Genomic DNA, 13,760 nt, shown 5'->3' on the forward strand with positions numbered 1-13,760 from the left:
CAGTAGTTGTGGCACGTGGGCCCAGTAGTTGTGGCGCACGGGCTTAGCTGCTCCGGGGCATGTGGGATCTTCCCAGACCGGGGCTCGAACTCGTGTTCCCTGCATCGGCAGGCGGATTCTTAACCACTGCGCCACCAGAGAAGTCCCTTTCCTACAGTCTTTAGCACCCCTGCTGATCTGCTGATCTGTCGCTTTGACGGCAGGATTTTGTTCTCCTCTCCCGATGAATTGGACTTCACGTAACCATTCTTGATTTGCCTGCCAGCATTTTGGTTTTTTCGGTTTTTCATAATGAATTTTTTGTTTAGAAAAATAATTTTTTAAGATACTTTCCAGGGGACTTCCCTGGCGGTCCAGTGCTTAAGACTCCTCGCTTCCACTGCAGGAGACACGGGTTCAATCCCCAGTCAGGGAGCTAAGATCCTGCATGCTGTGTGGCACGGCCAAAAACTATATTTATATATTTTTCAAGAAGAGAGATCATTGGGGCAAAAAGGGTGCTGTTTCAAGGCTCCTTAGCGTGTCCTTTGCAGGGGGAAGAACCCATTTAAACAGCTGCAGCAGGTGCTACAGGCTCTCTCCCCTCCCACAGCCCCAATTTCCAAGGTGTACCCCGAGCTCGGCCTGGCCTGGGCCGCTTACACTGCTTGTCTCGGACTTTTGCGCCAAGTCCAGGAGATGGGCTGCAGTGGGTGGCAGCGATTCCCGCCGTCTCTCTGCTGTGCCACGCAGATGCTCGTCGGTGCTTAACTTGATACTCGTTAGCACAAGACTCGACATTCTCCCATCTGCGTATTTCCTCTCCATGTGTTTCTTTATCACCCATGAACGTGGGTACAGTGGGAACAGCGTAGTAATTCTACATGTATTCTGTATTTTAACTACTCACTCGCATTTATCATTACTTTTACCTAGCAATTGATTTTCTTTTGAGTTTTAGTGATTTCATTGTTCAGTAGTATAAATATATGAGATAGGTCCCATCAACCTTGTTGTTAATCATTATTAATATGGTTTCAATAATAGAAAATGGGGGCTTCCCTGGTGGCGCAGTGGTTGAGAGTCCGCCTGCCGATGCAGGGGACACAGGTTCATGCTGCGGTCCGGGAAGATCCCACATGCCGCGGAGCGGCTGGGCCCGTGAGCCATGGCCGCTGAGCCTGCGCGTCCAGAGCCTGTGCTCTGCAACGGGAGAGGCCACAACAGTGAGAGGCCCGCGTACCGCAAAAAAAAAAAAATAAATAATAATAATAATAATAAATGGTCTTTCCTTCCCAATCCATTTTCTTATGTTTTTTTTATGATTTATTGTATCTTTAACCTGGAATTTTTTATAGCATATGAGGTTAAGGTATGTGTCTGTTTATTATTCTTCATACTAATTCTGTTTGACCAACAATGTTGATGATTCCTTCCTTCAGTATTTAACTTTGGACAAATCAGATGTAAGTAATTACATGTGTCTCTGGATTTCTGTCTGAAGTTTCATTCCATTGATCTGACTTTTCATTCTCGTAAGTACCAAACTGTTTTAATAATGTTTCTTTGTTTTCTAGCTTAATACCTACAATTAGTTTACTGCTTTGGGGTCACCTAATTTTTCTATACGCATCTTGTCATTTTACCAAGTTTTATAAATCAACTTGGGAGCTAAACTTACATTTATTTATCTTTAACGCAACCGCAAATAGTAAATGTCATCGTTAGCTTTCTTTGCCACTAGCATTTTGTAATTTGATTTTATATAGATGGAATTTATACCATGTTGTCTTAATTCCCACATGTTTAATATTTGTATCCCTGTTGTAGATGAGATAGTCTTTTATTTCATTTTCTAGATATTTATTACTGGTACATAGGAGCTTAGTGTTTTGTCTTTGCCAAAAAACGTGGGACTCTGCTGAATTCTTGGGTCATCTGTGCCCATTTGCTCAAGTGAATCCCTTGGATTTGGTGAGCATGTGACCATATTACCTACAAGGAGTGAATTTTTGTGCTTTTGTGACAGCCAGGATATCTGATCTTCATCTTTCCTGGGCACCTCTCTTATTTGTCTGTGGAGAGCAGTGGAGGCTCTTGGTTTAAGTGTCTGTCCTATGTGAGACCCCGCACTCTTGTGATCCCCGTTTAAATTCAGATGTGACCTGGCTTTCGGGTTCCATGTGACTGGAACCCCTTACCTACATCATATGGTGTAGTTCGTTTTCTAGTAGGATGATACTTCTATATATTGCATTTCTTTCCATTTTTATATTATGTATTTTATAGATTTTCTCGCCTTGTGACTTAAGACAAGTTCCAGCTTGTGGTGTTTTATTGTTTACTGTGCCTCTTAGTATGACTTCTTTCTCTGTAATGTTATTTTGCTACATACAACATTGGTTAGTGTGGCTTTAAAACCTTACCGTAGCCTTTTGAAAAAATCTAGTTAATCATTTCCTCTTTACTTGAAGTGTGTTTCTCCAACATTTTGTTAGGTTTAGGATTTTCTTCAAATATGTATTTTATTTTTATAGGTGAATTTGGCCTAGTTACATTTACCAGTATCACTCTTCTCTTAACATTTTTCTTTATTCTTAATCCTCTTTTTTTTTTTTTTTTCTAATTCACAGCATCTCTGTCATAAACTTTCTGATCTATTTAAGGAAGATGGACCACAGAGCTTAACTGACTCTCTGAATGTCCTGAGCCTTCCAGTCCAGCCCTGCTCCAGGTCCCCTCTTTTTACTGAAATTCAGTGTCAGATGCAGAACGATTGAGCCCTTCTGAAACCTTCTAAAAGCCATATATTTATTTTAAAATCTCTTACCGTACTGTACCCTTACCGCATTATATGTCAAGCACAGCAGCGAGTTGTATTCCACTACATTAACCTCACCACCGCCCTCTGCAGTGAGACACAGTCCTTTATAGAATACTCTGAACCTACACATACCTGCTGGTGAATTCCTTAAAGTTATCTGGATTTTCCAAGAGTCTTCTATTGCCTTCAGAAAGCAACTCCTGCTTAGCAGGATCATCAGCTATGGGGATAAGCATCCTTTATTCCCTGGCGTACAGTAAAGATTTTGCACAAACTTGAGGCTTGCCAGGCAGACCCCAAAGCACAGAGATACGTTCTTATCATCACATTGTTTAACTTCTCCTAAACTCAGAAATATACCACCTGGGTCCTTCCATAAGGATTAAACCCAGGGAGCGGCCAACCTCGTCATTTGGGAAGTGACTGGATCCAGTTTCCTGCCCAGAATCCCAGCTGCGTTGTACCTCAGTGGTCACGAGCACAGCTAGCTGAGCTGTAAGACAGTTATTTGCTGACTGTGTCTTCCCGACCGAGGATCCTCGGGGTTCCATCCACTGAAGGTTCCACCCAACCATGAACGTATGGAAGAGGGTTTGACTTGTCCAGTAAGAATCCTTCCAAAATGAGTTCTCTCATAAAACCGGGAAGGTTGTTTGTTTGTTTAACTTCAAATTTTCATCACACCTACGTCCAAAAAGTATTCCAGGTACCTTTAATACAAGACACAATCAGTGAGGCTCTCAGAGCAAAACCCGGGAGTTCGGGCTTCGAGCTCCACGGGGAAGGTACTTCTTTAAGGCTTGGATTTGAATTAGAAGCTCAACGACTCAATAACCTGATGTGACTAAGACATTCCCCACATAGGATTTTCAGAGTTCAGCGTTCCTGTGACACCCTGATGTACTGTTTGCTTGGCAACGAGGGAAAACTTTATGTTGCAGTTAACCTTGCTATTTTTTTCCCTATGTCTAAGTATTGTGGACTTCCTTTGTGGTATTTTAGTGATTAGACAGGATGGAGGGTGTTCTGAGAGATTCATGGCCAAATCCGATGATGTCAGACCAAAGGGAAGGGACGGTCTTTGTGGGGCCAGCAAGTCTGGCCCCGTCTGAATTGTTTGTCTAACACTTCACAAGCAGAAGAGGAACCGCTGAATTATTCATTCTCAAGTTGCCCTAAAAAAGGCACTTATGCTGCCGAAATGCAGACTTTCGGTGCCAATGAGAGGAAGAGGAAGGATGCCGTCTTTCCTCGGGATGCGCTGCTGCCTTTGGCCGCCTGGTTCTCCAGTTTCACTTCCCAGCCCTGCGGGGGGAGGGAGACAAACCACCAGCTGCCTTAAGTGCAGGGCAGTTAAGGGGGCAGGGGCTGTGGACAGATGCTGCGAGGGCCTCCGAAGCCACAGGTGAGCTGAGCACCGAATTGACCGGGGAAAGACCAGGTGGAGGGGAGGCTCTGGAAGCAGCTTTGAAGGACCGGCAGGAGATGTGTAGTCAGAAGGCCCCGGGGTGCAGGTGTGATCAGAGAACAGCCCGAGCCTCTAGATGGGCCCAGGAGGGCCCAGGAAGTCATCTCGGCCTTAGGCTTGGAGGGGAAGGGACCTGAGTGTAATAACTAGAATGCAGCTGGAGAGCTTTTCTTATTCTTAGTTTTAGCTTCTCTGCCACCCAGCCTTTTCTTAACAGCCCCTATCAAGTAGCACTTAGGGGAGAAAGGGGGTAATTAGAATCCCTCACACTCGGGCATAAAAGCAGCGTTCTTACCCTAGACCGCTACTCGCTGCAGCCTTGAGCTCCTTGGCCACCACTCGGCCCCGGCCTCAGTTTCCCCACCTATGAAATCCGAGCAGTGTCCTCCTGTCCACCTGTGGTGGTGGCACGTCCCTGTCCCGCGGGAGGCGTTAAGAGCAGCAGGTTCGCTGCCCAGGATCAGAGGCACCTGTCGGCCAGAGGCAGAGCGCTTACAGGTTAAGTCAACAGGGAAAGGGAAACGAAATCTGAAAGGCGGTTTGAAAGAGCAGAAGCTCAGGTGGGGCAGGCAGTTCTCCAGCTGCCAGAAAGACATGCTGACAAACTTTACACTAAATATGTGAAGTAGAGCTTGAAAAATACGTGTAGGTGGCGCACCAGCAGCCCTTCCGGAACATTTCGTCAAAATCTGGAGGAAAGAAGCAGCAACCTGGGTCCGCAGCCCTGCTGGCCGTGTCCTGTGCCCAAGACTCCCAAAACCATCAGCCAGCTCCTGGGGTCCGGGCGCTCAGGGTGGCAGCCTCGGTTCCCTCCAGAGCCCTCACGGAAGCCGCTCCTCCTGAGAGCCCCTTTCGCAGTGGGATGCAGGGTGGGCTCGGCTGTCCCCTCCAGGATCCACATTTTCTGTAGCAAAGACGAGTATCCACGGATGATTTTTCAAGCATGTTCTCTTTGCAGAGATGGGCTTTTCGTGCCTGTGTTTTTCCCTCCCCTTTAATGAACACACTGAGGTTCTGAGAGGTTAGCTGACTTGACTAAGATTAGCAAAGTACTCCTAATCGGTATTCTTTCCAAGGGGGCCCTCTGCAGCCTCGTCCCAGGCACAGGCCTGCCTGTCGCCTCATTTCTGTGCAAACAGTGGTCAACGTCATACATACCGACTTTATAGTTGACAAGCACCAATGGAGAGACACAAAACTGTGATGGTCTATGCTTTTTTATCACCTTATACTTTTGTTTGTTTGTTTACTTTTTGTTATGTTAAATTTCCAACAGACAGTAGAGGACAGAGCCCCTGGGTTCCTACTGGGCGATCCCAGTCATCCCATCCCTGGCCTGCCTGTCCCCACCCCTACCCCCATTTTCTCTTGAGGCTTCTTCAAGAATCCTTTCCTTTCACCTCTAAATGGTTTAGCGTGTAGAGCCTCACATTAAGGACTCTTTAATATAGCCACCATACTATTATCACATTAAAAAAATAATTTCTTAATATCATCAATGCTGAAATTTCAAACTACCCCTAAGCATCATAAATGGGATTTTTTTCCTTGTTTGGAGTTAGCATCCAAATAAGACCCGCACGTTGCGATTGGTTGGTATATCTTTAAGTCTCATTCATCTTATAGATCTCCCTCTGTCTCTTTTTCTTTTCCTTTCAATCTGTTTGCAAAAGAAACCAGCTCACTTGTCCTGGAGAGTTTCCCACAGTCTAGATCTTGCCCTTGGCATCCCCAGATGTAGTTTAGCTTATTCCTCTGTCTTCTCATTCCTGCGAGTTTGTAGTTGAACCTAGAGGTCTGATCAGATTGAGGCTGGAGATCTGGGGGGGGGGGGGCGGGGGGGGGGGGCAAAACCCACTTCACAGGTGGTTTTGATTATCACCTAATGGTCTTGGATGTTGAAAATTAGCTCTGACCAGAAGAGAAAGATCCTGATTTTCGTGCACGACAATAATAATGAATATGTGCGTGGGTTTACGAAGTTTGCTTTTTTTTACTCTCCATCAGTACTCTTATTTTAGCCTCGTGCCAGTTTCTTTGAGAAAGGCCACATTATTCCTCCCGTACAGATGGCTGTCGCGCGCCCAGATCTGCGCAAGGTCAAAGGACCAGAAGGCAGTGGGGGAGGGTCCGGCCCGTTTGCGGTGCCAGCCACACTCTGGTGGCTCTAGCCCTTGGTTTCCCTGATTTTACCTCCAGTCACTCCATCCCACTTAGGACCTCATGGCACTTGATTTAAGGGAAGAAAAGGATTTTCACATCCAGCCTGCTCCCCACTGCTTTTAGAGCAACGGTTTTAGAGAATGTTAGAGAAATGGCGAAAAGCATCGAAGAGTAATCCAGACGCTTATCCCAAGAGGCTTCCATGATCTCAGAAGCAGCAGCTTGTAAACTAACTCTCCGGCCACAGCTGTCCTGGGTCCCTGCCCGGAGAGGACTGAAGCCTGAGTGATGGTCACAGGCTGTTTCTGATCACACCAGGGTCATACTTCAGGGAGTGACCAGCCTGCTGGAGCTGCCCTGTTGGTTTGGCACAGGTGGGAAATTTGCCTCATGTGGGCAGTAGCAGACCACTTCATTGGTCAGTTAGAGACTCAGATTAAACCAAAGTAGGATTTTATTTAAATTATTTCATGTAAACAAGTCAGTTAAATAGTGGGGCGAGAAGGGAAATTTTCTTCCCATTCGGGGTTGATGAGGCTTAACAAACATTGATTTTTAACTGTTACTTGTATCATTTACATTTAAATATGATGGTCATAAAAAGGAATAAATTGTGGTCAATTTCTGAGCAGGCAGAGGTGACCTTCTGGCCATTTAACTGTCTCTCGATACAGTTTCACTTCCAAGAAGAGTAAAAACCACTTTTTTTTTTTTCAGAGGGTTTCAGAGGGTTTTTTTTTTTTTTCCCAGAGGGTTTGACAGCAGTCAAGCTCTACAACCGTCTCTGCCTAGACCTCGATTTGATCAGAGAGGGAGGGTCGGCTCCTGGGTGACACATTGGATCGGGGGCTTGGAAGGATGCCAGGTAGTTTCACCCCCCCCCCCCACAAGCAGAGGTGGCTTCACTGGGTGGAAAATGAGAGGGAGGACCAATCATACAGCTGGAGGTTGTCAAGAAAACCCTTCCACAAATGATGCTTTCTCCTCCTGCCTCCCCGGCCAATCTGTGTTGAGTCCGATTTGCACCCAGCTCCGTGGGCACGGGGAGGATCGGGGAGCTAGGCCGATGGGCCTGCCCTCCGGGAGCTCACAGTCCCATGGACCTGGGTCTATATATACTTTTTCTTCCAGGGAGAGTGTTGCCTCTTTTTCAAGGGCTACAAAAAGTGGTAAGAAAAGCGAATTATTTTTCTTCTGCCAAAACAACTTACAGACTCTTTCCTTGAAAGTCATATTTACAATTTGGCAAAACAGGCCTATACTTTCTGCTCTTTAAGATACCAGCCAGGGACTTCCCTGGTGACGCAGTGGTTAAGAAGCTGCCTGCCAATGCAGGGGACACGGGTTCGAGCCCTGGCCTGGGAAGATTCCACATACCGTGGAGCAACTAAGCCCGTGCGTCACAACTACTGATCCTGCACTCTAGAGCCTCAACTACTGAGCCTGTGCTCTAGAGCCCGCGAGCCACAACTACTGAAGCCCGCATGCCTAGGGCCCGTGCTCCACAACAAGAGAAGCCACCGCAGTGAGAGGCTCCCGCACCACAACAAAGAGTAGCCCCCGCTCGCCGCAACTAGAGAAAACCCATGCGCAGCAACAAAGATCCAACGCAGCCAAAAATAAATAAAATAAAATAAATAAATTTATAAATTACCAGCCATTGAGTTGTTGCCTGTCACACGCCGGGTGGACTTGAGGAAGCAAAGCCGTCGCAGGTCTGCATCGTTCATCAGCCAGGATTTAGGGAGCGCCTGCTGTGTTCTCTGGGATCATAACCGTGAATAAACACGTCATCAATATCTGAACAAGGTACTCAGAGGCAGGAATAAGTGCAGTAAAAATAAATGAGCAGGGCTTCCCTGGTGGCGCAGTGGTTGAGAGTCCGCCTGCCGATGCAGAGGACATGGGTTCATAGCCCGGTCCGGGAGGATCCCACATGCCGCGGAGCGGCTGGGCCCGTGAGCCATGACCACTGAGCCTGCGCGTCCGGAGCCTGTGCTCCGCAACGGGAGAGGCCACAACAGTGAGAGGCCTGCGTACCGCAAAAAAATAAAAACAAATAAATGAGCGGACAATGCGGGGCAGGGCTGCCGGGAGACCCTCAGAGGACGACGGCCCCTGGAGCTGAGGACCGGATGTAGACAGCAGCCCCCCATGGGGACCTCAGCAGAGGGGACAGACGTGCGGGCAAGTGTGGTGGCTTCAAGGAACAGAACAAGACTGAAGAACCCATAAGGGTGTATGCTGATTGAGCCGCCAAAGGAGACATGCACAGAATGCGTGTCACTAACAGGGTGAAGGCTCAGCCCCAGCTCAGCAGCTCTGAAGAAGCAGTTCTGCACTTAGGCCTCCTTGTCTGAAAGACTGGAGGGTTGGAAAAGTGGGAAACGAAGCTGGAAGAGGAGTGAGGTGTTGATGGGAGGTAGTTCTCTAGTGGGTTCTGCTCCCTGCAGGGATCCTGGCCCAGAAGACACTTCGGGTCTAACCAGCAGGGAGGGGGCCAAGGAACAGCTCGTGGAGCCCACCGCGCCATCGAGGGCACACTGGCTGTGAGCCCTGCCCCAGGAGAGAGCAGGACAGTCAAGTGCAGGCAGAGGAGGCCGCAGACCAGGAGGGGAGGTGGGGGCCCAGGCTCCGCGGGCCTGGGGACGACGGCGGGAGGCGGCCGAGGGGAGCCAGGCCTGGGTGCAGACTCCGCGGGGCTCGCCTCGCCTGCCAGGCGACGTGTTGAGACCATACAGGTGGGATGTGGGTTCAGGTTTTATAGAGTAACGGCAACCAGTCTGTGACAGCTTCACTCTGTCTATGGAAAGAAGGAAATGCCTTCCAAGTGTTTCGTGTGACTAGCTGACAGAGAGAAGACCAAAGAAACGAGAGGCGATCTCATCTATCAATACTTATGGGGAAAAAATGTTCAACAAAATACTAGCAGATAGAACTCAGGAGCACATTAAATGCATAATACCCACAACCAAATGGAAGCAGGTGACTGTCAGTATAATTTACCTTTTCAGCGAGTCAGAGGAGGAAAACCAGCTAACTAGCTCCATAAATGCTTAAAAGGTACTTAATCAAATCAATGTCCGTCTTCTATTAAAAAGCCTCAATAACATAGGAACAGGTGGCTGTCACGTTAACAAAATACAAACATATGTATCTAAAGTCCAAAATGATTAAGGTGCTTGACGGTGAACCATTGGAGGCATTGCCCGTGACGTCAGACAACAGGCAGGGTTTCCACTGTCACCCTCGCTGTGTGACAGGGCTCTGCATGGCTTCTGCCATCACGAGAGAAAGAAAGAGGAAGCATAGAAGGGGCAGAAAGAGGCTGCCCTGTGTTGATGGGCGGGGAGGGGGCGGGGGGCTCGACGCCATGGAAACACAAGATTGAAGGGCCCCCACCGCGTTGTGGTCTGGTTGTCCGTCCCTCTGCCCTGCTGTTCTCTACCCAGCAGACTCATCCTCCAGGATGCAGACCAGATGTCCACTTCTCCAAGAGGCTCCCTCCTCCTGTTTGCAAAGCCCGCTGTCCCTTCGTCTGGGCTGTCACTGGACCAAAATTCCTTGGGCGCCTTCACCTCCCTGCGCCCACCCTGAGCAGGCAGTTACAGGGTCTCATGTCTTTGAGCTCCTGGGATGGGCATCCTCTGTCCCGTGTGCTCCCGATAAGGCGAATGCCATTGCCCAGTGCGCTGCCAACCTGGCACCTGGGAGCTTGGGTCCCGCCCCCCATCGAGGAGATGCCAGTCCCAGAGCCAAGAGACCTTCCTCACCCCTGGTCCTCTGCCTCCTTCTCTTCGTTTTCCCACCTGCTCTTTCTGTGCACCGTCCAGTGAGCCCTGCTTCGGGGACTCAGAGTCCCGCCTGGAAAGTGACCCGCCTTCCTGACGGCCCAGGCGTCAGACGCAGCATCCGTTGGTGGGGGGAGCGTTTGCTTTACCAAACATACTAAAATTTTTTGTTTGTTTTTAAAGCGGGGAGAATTAATCTTTAGATATTCTTCCTTTTTTGGCCGTGCCTCGCAGCTTGCGGGATCTTGGTTCCCCGACCCGGGATCGAACCCGGTGCCCCCTTGCAGTGGAAGCGTGGAGTCCTAACCACTGGACCACCAGGGAATTCCACATATTTCTTCTTTTGATACCTAAGAACTTTACAATCTAGTACTGAGACTACTGGCTCTTGACCTGGGTCCAAGAAGGTACACTGACCTTTGAAGGTCACCCTGGACGCTTTTTCAACTGTCTTGTAGACGTACTTTGTTTTAACAGCTCCCGATGTCGTAAGATTGGGGTTGAAATAGGCCCCACCCTTGCCCTGGGGCCATCCCTCAGCACTCGGGAGGCTAGTGTGAAAGGAAACACAGGGTTTCCATCGTGGACAGTGGACACAATTTCCCGGCCGTTGGCCTTGGCCGTGTCCTTTTAAGTTCCTCATAGAAATCACATGCCAGCCCAGGGAATACCCTGGAATGATCTGTGGGGAACCGATCGAATGAACTGCATATTCCAGCCCAGGCCAAAGTGATCCGCGGTTTGAAGCCAGAGCAGAGCATACTGCAGCACAGGTTAATAGATCAGTGAAAACTGTTCTGTCAGCTCATAAAAAGGTGAGAGAACTAAGTTTTTATAATAAATAGTTCTGCTGAGCAAACAATACCTGTGGTTATTACGGACTTTGGAAAATAAATGATTTAGACTAATGTCAGGCTCCAGATCCTGACGTGGTAGTTGAGCCTGCGAAATGAAAAGAATGAAAAGCCCCTCGGAGTCTTGTTGACGATCCTGCTGTGAAAGCACATGCCGTTTAATTCATCGCTGTACTTTTCAGATAACGTTTATAGTTGGCAGTATTAACCTCTGCGCGCTTTCATGTTACTTATTGAGGGCAGCTGTCTGGTAGGAGTCGTGTTGTTGAGGGGCGGGTGCGAGCCGCAGTTTGGCGAGAAGTGGGTCGTACAGGCCCGGTGGCAGACGGGTTCTGAAATGCAGCCGGCACCGGCGGGTCGGCCAGCACCAAGGGCTGCGCTTCCCGTCCCCAGAAGCCCTGATCACATTTCAGTGCCCAGCCAGTTGTATTTTCCTCTCACCTTTTAAAAAGCGTGCCCCTTGGGAAAGTGAATCACGAGCCTACAGACTTTTAAAATGATCATCTGAACTTTTCCTCACCCGCTGCATCCCTGCTTCCTTCCACTGCCTCCTTCCGGGGCTTCTGGTCCCATCCGTGGAGGGGAACTGCAGCCCCTCTGGGCCCCACAGTCGCCAGGGTACCTGGTTTTGAACTGCCCGACTCTGTAACAGCAGGGCTCAATGTGGGCATTATCGGCTGAAAGCTCTGGAAATATGAGACTTGCTCTCGTAATGAAAGGTAAGGGCCGCACTTGTTATCACATTCAATATTTTGGTCAGCTTAGCAGTTGCTTAGTAACCAAAGTTAAACTGATGAGAAGATGGAAAAACTTGAAATTCATTTCCAGGGATTGCCTCAGACTGCCAGGAAGACACCTTCCTGTTTAAATGTGACTAATTTTTAATAAGTGACGTGACATCTTTTGGAGATGATACGTTGTTTTCTGGATATTAAGCATTGTAATGACCATCCAAAGCCATTCACCTGAGGAGGCGCTCGAGCCCACCCAGGCCCCCTGACCCTGGCCAGGTCTGGGTGCCACTTCGCAGACCCGGCAGGTCCCAGCTTTGCCAGTCTAGCCTCTAGGTGAAGCCAGACCCCTGGGAATCCCTCTCTTTTTTAGCCCAGGCCTGTGTCTGACCCTGTCCTGGCCCCATGGCCAATGGCAGTGGCCAGGCAAGGAGTGAGGAGTGGATAAAAACAGGGGAGGGTGGGCCCCCAGGCAGCCACATCTCTGCCCCTTATCTCCAGAGCAGAGGTTGGGGAGTTGTACCGGGGGGATCCCCTGCTCCTAATGCTGAGAACTGAAGGTGAAGCTCTGGCCAGAGGATTTTTCTGGTGGAGGGGAGCTATCAGTGTTTACTCCGGGGGCCTGGGGTCATCCCCTGCCTCTCCTCCTTCACTCGGCAAAAGACATTGAACACTGCTGTGTGCCTTCAGTTCATCCTGAGAGACACACAGCGGGGCTGCCTCTCTGTCCTCCCTCCTCCCCCATATACACTGCCAAGAAGAGTAGCTGGCTCCCCCGGGGAAAACAGCAAGGCTCCAGAGGAGCACACCCCTGTCTGGAAGACAGACCCCCAAACCCATCAGCGTATGTGATCTGAAGACAGGCAGATGGGCCCCACGTACAAAATAAGCATGAGAAATACACTCGAGGAAACATAAAGCAAAACCAAGGAATAATTTTAATAATGAACGGAGTGGGAATGACAGGTATCAAGAACAGAATAACTAAACTAAGGAAGCAGAGAGAAGAGATGGATCACAGGTTGAGCACAGCTGCAGGGGGGTCAAGTTGAAGAACCACCCAGAAGGAGCAGGAAAGGATCAGGACATAGCAAATGTAAGGAAAAGTTGGACGACATGGAGGACGGAAGTAGACGGGCCAACAGTAGCCAGATAGTAGGAGACCCAAACCAAGCAGCAGAAACATCTGAATGACGAAGATAAATTAGCCAGAATTAAAGACGAAAGGGCTCACGAAGGACCCAACAGGAGAGATTCGGAAAACCCTCCCTGAGACCCCATGCTCGGGATCTCTGCTCCCCCAGCCCAGGCCGTTCCCCTGGCCACCAGCTCCCTGACGTGCACCAGAGAGAAGAAGATGGGGCACCGGGAGGTCTCGTTTCAGGTGTTCAGCAGCCACGGCGGGGGGCTCCTGTCCCCCTCTGTAAACGCGGCACCGGTGGGCTGTGCAGGAGCCACGTCTGCCTGCGCCTTTCCCGTGGCCCCTGCCGGGGCCAGGGAGCTTGTAGGTGTCGGAAAACATTCACGGACCGAGGGGGAGAGTGCTCGGATGACGCCAGCCGCCGGCAGGCTGGGCGGGTGGCCGTGTAGATCTGGACTTTGTAAATACCTAGTGCATAACTGTTTGATTAAAGTTCAAAACTTCACTTAACAGTTGTGACTTGCCTTAAAAGAGAAGTTTGTTAACTTTTGATTGCCTCTCATACGCAATGAAATTTGCACTCCATCAGCAGGTTGTCAAGAACGCTTTCTGTCCTGGCCGCCGTCAGGTCCCCTTTTCTGTCACTTGAAGACCAAACACTTTCAGTGACGGTTTTACCCTCTGGAGTCAAGGCAGTTTCTCTCTGAGATCTTGGAGGTTTCTGTTTGCCATGGTGCATTAAGATGTTTTGTAATTGAAGCCGCCCCCGGCCCCCAGCATTTCTCTGCGGGGGCCCAGTTTGGGTGTTT

General features: G+C 49.3%; 1 protein-coding gene across 12 annotated transcripts in view; it reads left to right on the forward strand.

Moving 5' to 3' along the window:
- Window positions 1–13,760, forward strand: part of CUX1 (cut like homeobox 1) — a gene marked incomplete at its 3' end in the record, with an annotated part of 372,121 nt that overhangs the window by 256,640 nt on the left and 101,721 nt on the right. The gene's annotated exons all lie outside the window — the stretch shown is intronic.

Source organism: Grampus griseus (assembly GCF_964374135.1).
Source record: "Grampus griseus genome assembly, chromosome: 14".
Classification (NCBI taxonomy): Eukaryota; Metazoa; Chordata; class Mammalia; order Artiodactyla; family Delphinidae; genus Grampus; species Grampus griseus.